This window comes from Zingiber officinale, chromosome 5A, assembly GCF_018446385.1.
Source record: "Zingiber officinale cultivar Zhangliang chromosome 5A, Zo_v1.1, whole genome shotgun sequence".
Taxonomy (NCBI): domain Eukaryota; kingdom Viridiplantae; phylum Streptophyta; class Magnoliopsida; order Zingiberales; family Zingiberaceae; genus Zingiber; species Zingiber officinale.
In genome coordinates this window covers 4,031,390-4,039,042 of record NC_055994.1, presented here as the reverse complement: position 1 = coordinate 4,039,042, position 7,653 = coordinate 4,031,390, and the positions used below count along the sequence as shown (strand labels likewise).

General features: G+C 33.4%; 1 long non-coding RNA gene across 1 annotated transcript; it reads left to right on the top strand.

Moving 5' to 3' along the window:
- Positions 1-6,630: 6,630 nt before the first annotated feature.
- Positions 6,631-7,279, top strand: LOC121982585. Its single transcript, XR_006112142.1, has 3 exons — positions 6,631-6,671; positions 6,926-6,988; positions 7,202-7,279. It is a non-coding gene; the product is annotated as an uncharacterized LOC121982585 (long non-coding RNA).
- Positions 7,280-7,653: the final 374 nt, after the last annotated feature.

Genomic DNA, 7,653 nt, shown 5'->3' with positions numbered 1-7,653 from the left:
TGTGTTACTAATTTCCATTTGTTGCATCATGAGAGTTATTGGATTTATAATTGCCAACCAACGTACTAGAACAGATAACTTCCCTCTTTTTCTTAATAACAACTATGTTATTAAAAAAGACAGAATATCAAGTTCTTTGAATAGTTTAGAAACTGAAAACTAGTTCTTTCTAAACTTGGTGCGTAAAGACAATTACTCAAAAATCCATGTTTTATTCTTATCAAAAGATAAACATCTCCCACTGCAACAGCTACCATTTTTACAGTAGTGCCCATGTGGACGGTGTTTTAATTTTCATTTAGTTGTCGGGTTTCCTGGAACCCTGCAATGAATTGCGAACATGATTAATGGCATCTGTATCTACACTCCAGGTTCTAGTAGATAACACCACTAAACATGTTTCAACTAATGAATTAAATACACCTATATTGTTCTTAATTCTAAGAAGACAGTCTACCTTAATGTCCAAGTCCTATTTCCAATCATTACAATTGGGACTACAATGTCTTTTCTATAGTATGACTACTAGGGGATTGACAAATATTTTAAATCCTAAGAATCACAAAAATATTTGGTCAAGATCAACTCCTAAAAATCCCCATGAATTTTGTATGCCACGATAGTGTGAACGTATACAAAATCGAAGAGGAGATTTTATTCATTAATTTTATTATCTCGTCAACTTTACTTTATGACGAATAAAATTAATAGTTGATCTGTCTTTGATCAAATATTTGGTCAAAACTTTTTGAATTTAAAATAACATTGATTCCTCAAACAATATTATTTAAATTCACCAACACCTCAAACACCGTGAATTTTGCATGCCACGATAGTGTGGACGTATACAAAATTAACCATTTGTAAGAGGAGGGGTTTAACCATTAATTACCTTGTCAATAAATCTTTATGACAAATAAAATTACCTCAAACACCGTGAATTTTGTATGCCACGATAGTGTGGACGTATACAAAATCAAATATTCGTAAGAGGGGTTTTTAATTTTATTATCTTGTCAACCTATTTATTTGACAAATTAATAGTTGGTTTTCTTCGGTCACACAAATAATAGCAGTGACTCCGATGGGGAGGATACTATTAGACGTGCCTAAGTGTATACCATTACTTGACACTAAGTCCATTAATAAGATTATGCCCCTTCCGATGGGGAAGATCACACGCTCTTAATTAACTTCCTATAGTAATCCAAAATAGAAGTTTAATCTAGTGATCTGCAAACAAGCTCATCCGATATGGAGGAAGGCACTCAGAGCCAACGCGCAAACTTGTTACATCACTTATAAACTAGTAATGGAGACCGTGAAATTTATTTAAAATAAATCCCTCTCTCACTTAGTTATTTAAAGTGAGGAATTTTGACTATGCTAGTCTACCTAACATGCATACTAACAAGCACACACAACACAGCATAAAAAGCAATAAATAGAAAAACTAATTTTCAACTATTATGGCTTTTATCTATTGATGTCCTCCGTGTGTCGCCAACCCTAGCTGCTGCCATCTTTGGCCACCGCCACCAGGTCTAGTTGTCGCATCCATCTTGCTCCTTGTTCCGCTGCGCCTCTAGTCCTCAAAAAGGTTCCACGCCTTGCAAGATTCGATCCGCGACATAAATAGAATTTTACATTTTTCGATCCTATATTCCTCGAAGGAATGTACATGTAAACTAGATCAAAAAATAAAATCCTAATAAAACTAAATACAGCTCCTGCTGTATTTTATAATACAATCATGCACACACAATAAATGCCCTTGACATGTCCAAGGGTCCAATCACACACATAATAACTATAAGCCATAATAGTTGGATCCTGCATCCACAAAGTTAGCACATCCTACTATTATCCTGCCTAAATTATGTATGACATGTGCATAATTAAACTAACACCAAATACACAGAGGCAAAACCCTAGCTCTAATACCAATTGTTGGTTGCTACTCGGAAAATCTAGAGGTTCCACTGTACAAAAATTTTGTACAAAGGTCTGAATCTTTTCCTAGCTACCATGTGTTCTTTTAAATTAAATTTTGGATCGCCTGCGGAACTTAACACGTTTGATCCAAAACTTAATCTATTTGTTCTTTTAGGTTTTGACTTGGATCTCCTGCGAAACTTAACACGTTTAATCCAAATCACCTAAGTTATTAATTCCATTAAATATTAATTTCCAAAATTGGTTCCCAGTACTGACGTGGCGAGGCACATGGCCTTCTTGGATATGGGAGCAACCACCACCGACTAGACAAAACCTTTTAAGGAAAGCTAATATTTAATTTCCTAAAATAACTTTAGATCAACCGAAAAGAACAATCAAATCACAAGGAAAAGAAAAACAAAAGAACACTATATCGAAAATAAATTCGAAACACTAGAATCGTATGCCTCTTGTATTTAGTATTATTTCCAAAAATAACTAGTATGATGCGGAAAGAAAAATTACTAGTTATACCTTTTAGAAAGACCTCTTGATCTTCTACCGTATTCCTCTTCTAACCTCGGACGTTGTGTGGGCAACGATCTTCCGAGATGAGAACCACCTAGGCACCTTCTTTCTTCTTCCTTCAAGTTTCGGCCAAGCACAAGAACTTCCAAAGGATGAAGAATTTTCCACCAACCAGGGATGCATGCTTTCTCTCCTTCTTCTCCTTCCTTGATCCGGCCACATCCTCCAAGCTCCAAGAGATGATAGATTTCGGCCACAACAAGAGGAGAGAAGAGAAAGGGAAGGGCCGGCCACCACACCAAGGAAAAGAGGGAGAAAAATAGAATAGAGTCCTTAGCCTTGAAGCCTCCTCTACCCCCTCTTTTATAATCCTTGGTCTTGGCAAATAAGGAAAATTTAATAAAAACTTCCTTAATTCTTTTGCCATTGAAAAGGAAAAAGGTGGGTATGCGGTGGGTATAAATCTCTATATACTAGAGGCTACGATAGGGACCGAGAGGAGGAATTGGTTTTGGTCTCCCGATAAAATTAAGCATCCCGTGCTCGCCCCGAACACACAACTTAATTTTATCAATAATAATTCATTCCACTAGAGAACTATTATTGAACTACCGCACCAATCCCAAATTACATGTTGGGCTCCTTCTTATCATGAGTGTGTTAGTCTCCCTGTGTTTAAGATAACAAATGTCCACTAATTAAGTAAGTTACTGACAACTCACTTAATTAATATCTAGCTCCAAGAGTAGTACCACTCAACTTCATCGTCATGTCGGACTAAGTCCACCTGCAGGGTTTAACATGACAATCCTTATGAGCTCCTCTTGGGGACATTCTCAACCTAGATTACTAGGACACAGTTTCCTTCTATAATCAACAACACACACTATAAGTGATATCATTTCCCAACTTATTGGGCTTATTGATTCATCGAACTAAATCTCACCCATTGATAAATTAAAGAAATAAATATCAAATATATGTGCTTGTTATTATATTAGGATTAAGAGCACACACTTCCATAATAACTGAGGTCTTTGTCCCTTTATAAAATCAGTATAAAAGAAACGACCTCTAATAGTCCTACTCAATACACTCTTAGTGTACTAGTGTAATTATATATTTAAGATAAACTAACACCTAATTACACTACGACCTTCCAATGGTTTGTTCCTTTCCATCATGGTCGTGAGCAGATGTTAATAATTTGGATGAAATTGAAATTGACAAAACTAAAGATATTGATAAAATTTGTGATGATGAGCATACAAACAAATATCAATGTTCGACACCTAAATATGATTTGAACATATTTGATCCACGAGTTTGGGATACTCTTGATACAAAAACGAGGGATTTACTTGTGGAAAGAGGTCCTAAAAGAGAAGATATTCTTAAGTTTCCTTTAGATAAAGAATCTCGACACTTTTCTCATACTTATTATGTTCAAATGTTACCAAATGGTGGGACTCGTGATAAAAAATGGTTAGTGTACTCGAAGGAGTTAGACAGAGTATTTTGTATTTGTTGTAAGTTGTTTAAAGTAATACACACCAAAAGTAATTTAGCAAGAGAAGGAGTTAATGACTGGAAACATTTATGTGACAAACTTAAACAACATGAAAATAGTGTTGAACACCTCACTAATCTAAGAGCTTTTGTTGAACTACAAATGAGATTAAAGAAAACATTGACAATTGATAAGGAAATACAAGAACAAATTAAAAAGGACACAAAACATTGGAAACACATTATGCTAAGAATAGTTGTTGTTGTCAAATGTCTTGCTATACATAATTTGGCATTTCGTGGTACACATGACAAAATTTATGAAGATAGTAATGGTAATTTTTTGGGTATACTTGAAATGATTGCATATTTTGATCCAATAATGCAAGAACATTTTCGACTCATTCAAGATAAAAAGATTCATTATCATTATCTTAGTCATAAAATTAAAAACGAGTTAATATCTATTTTAGCCTCCAAAGTCAGGAATGCAATAATTAAAAAAGTAAAAGAGGCAAAATATTTTTCAGTAATTCTTGATTGTACACCGGATGCAAGTCACAAAGAACAAATGACACTCATATTAAGATGTGTAGATGTTTCAGAGACTCCAATTAAAATAGAAGTGTATTTCTTAGAATTTATAAATGTAGAAGATACAACTGGTTTAGGCCTTTTCAATGAATTGAAATTTGTTTTACAATCTTTAGAACTTGATATTGATAATGTGAGAGGGCAAGGTTATGATAATGGATCTAACATGAAAGGAAAAAATCAAGGCGTGCAAAGAAGATTGCTTGACATTAATCCTAGAGCATTTTACATGCCATGTACTTCTCATTCTCTTAATTTAGTTGTTTGTGACATGGCAAATTCTTGTGCTAAAGCAAAATCATTTTTTGGAGCATGTCAATGTATGTACACCGTGTTCTCTAATTCAACAAAAAGATGGAATGTTTTGCTTGAATATAGTGATGGATTAACTTTAAAATCATTATCAACTACAAGATGGGAAAGCCATATTGAAACAATCAAAGCAATACTATCTCAAGCTTCCCAAATTAGAGAAGCTTTGTTCAAATCAGCAGAAATAAGTGAAGATAGCAAATTAAGTAGAGATGCTGAAACGCTAGCATCTGGTGAACTTTCAAGTTTTGAATTTATATTAAGCCTTGTTATTTGGCATGATATTTTGCATAAAATTAACTTAGTTAGTAAAAAATTACAGTCAGAGGATATGCGTCTTGATGTTGCTGTAAAACAATTGGCTGGTCTTGTTTCTTTTTTTGAAAAATATAGAGAAAATGGTTTTGCTTTAGCTATGGTTGATGCAAAAAAAAAAGCATTTGATATGGAAATTGAGCCTGTATTTCCTACAAAACGTAAAATTAGTAGAAAGAGACATTTTGATGAGATTTCTAATACTGAAAGGGAAAATCAATCACCGAAAGAGTCTTTTCGAATAGATTATTTTATCTTAGTAGTCGATATTGCTCTTGGGCAATTGAAAAGTAGGTTTGAATAGTTGCAATATTTTGAATCTATATTTGGGTTCTTGTATGATGTTGCAAAATTAGTTTCAATGGATGATGATGAATTAATGAGTTCTTGTGTGAATCTTGAAAATACTTTGAAAAATTGGCGACGCTTCTGATATTGATGCAAAATATATGTTTTCAGAATTACAAGTTTTGCAAGTAATGTTACCAAGTGAATCTTATGAAACAAATAAAAAATAGTCTTCCATCAAATATTAGAGTTTTTAAAAACAATGGATATGTTTCCAAATGTGATGATTGATTATAGGATATTATTGACAATACCCATGACAGTGGCATCTGCTGAAAGAAGTTTTTCAAAATTAAAATTAATAAAATCTTATTTACGGACCACAATGACTCAAGATAGGCTAAATGGATTAGCAATTTTATGTATTGAAAAAAATATTTTGGAAAATATTGAATATGATGATATTATTGATGATTTTGCCTTTAAAAGTGTATCATGAAGACACTTTAAATGAGTTGCCTCTGTGTTTTTTTTTACTTTTTTTTTACTTTTTGTGATCCTTCTACACTTGCTACTTTTATGTTATTAAGTTGTTTGCTTAACAAGTGAAACTACTTAATCCGACCTCACCTTTTGTCCATGCAGGCATTACAATATGAATCGTATACAATTGGTTTGGTCCTGCATCTGGAATGTTCTTTCTGAATTTTTTGTTTCAGTTGGGTTGTCAGAAAATCTTTCAATCGCAATCTTTGTAATGGATTCACTAAGGCAATTAGCTATGAAATTTTTGGAGCGAGAAGAACTTGTTAATTATAACTTCCAGAATGAATTCTTGAAACCTATTGTGGTCATCATGCAGAAAAGTAATTCTTCTGAAATTTGTGAGCTTATTGTTCGATGTGTTTCTCAGATGGTTTTGAGTTGTGTTAATCATGTGAAGTCTGGGTGGAAAAGTGTTTTCATGGTATGCTTGAATTATCTTATTGTTTTTCTATAATTTTTTCCACATTCTCAAGCAGTACCTTAAATTACGTTTGCTTTCATGGTGATTATGTTGGGTTAGAATTTGTGTATAGATGATATTAATGCTTCTCCTATGTTTAGGTTTTCACAACTGCCGTTGCTGATGACCGTTCCCTCCATTGCCTGTTGGCAGTCTATACATGGAAGAAGTGCACGTTAAGGTTAGTATGCGATCTTAGTTGGACCCTCTCCTATTTGATATTGCTTCTAAATGATGCTTCCAGAACATCAATAACATGTTACTTAAGTTTCTTGTTTTAGCTTTATTTGTGTGATTCTAAAACATTCCACCACCACCCGTGGCATTCATTTCTTCATTGAATATGTGGATTGAAAAGATACAGAAATTCTAAATATTGATCTATTTTTATAAATTCTCCATAAATGAACTTCCTTTTTTATTCCTTGTATGTAGTTTGGAGAGGAATTATGCTTCACTGTTGGAGGTCAGCATATTCCTTTTGGTGCATCACCACAGGTAAGTTTATTTTTCCTTTCTCTAGTTATGGTATGCTTCCTTAAATTATCTCCCATCATCTCTATTGGAAATATTGCTGCTATATATCTAGCAGTCACTTCTTTCTAACATGCCCCCTACATATCTCTATTTTTCTCAATAAATTATAAAGTTTTTTCGTAGTTTCACCCAAATGTGTTTCCACGCCTTACAAATTCTTATGATTTTTTGTAGAATATCTGGACTGAACTTGGACCTCCTTGTAGAATCTATCAGAAGCAAATAATTCTACTGTTCAGATATCTTTTTCTTCTGTTTTGCTATTATGAACTCCTTAGTACTACTTTATAGGGACTAGTATTTAGAAAGATTTTAATTCTTAACCACTCTGCTGAATACATTGTTTAAGTTTTGGTGGAAAGATAAAATTGGGACATAACTAATAGTTTTGCCCAGGGCCTTTAAACAACCAGGACCGGCTCTGACTGCAATACATAACATTGAGATATATTAAATGGATGTGAAAATAGCATTTTTAAATGGTGAATTAAATGAAGAAATATATATAGAGAAAATTAAAGGGTTTGTGGCTCTAAATAAAAAAATAAGGTGTGTAGACTCATGAAGTCACTATATGGGGTAAAAGAAGCACCAAAATAGTGGCACACGAAATTTGAAAAAACTAT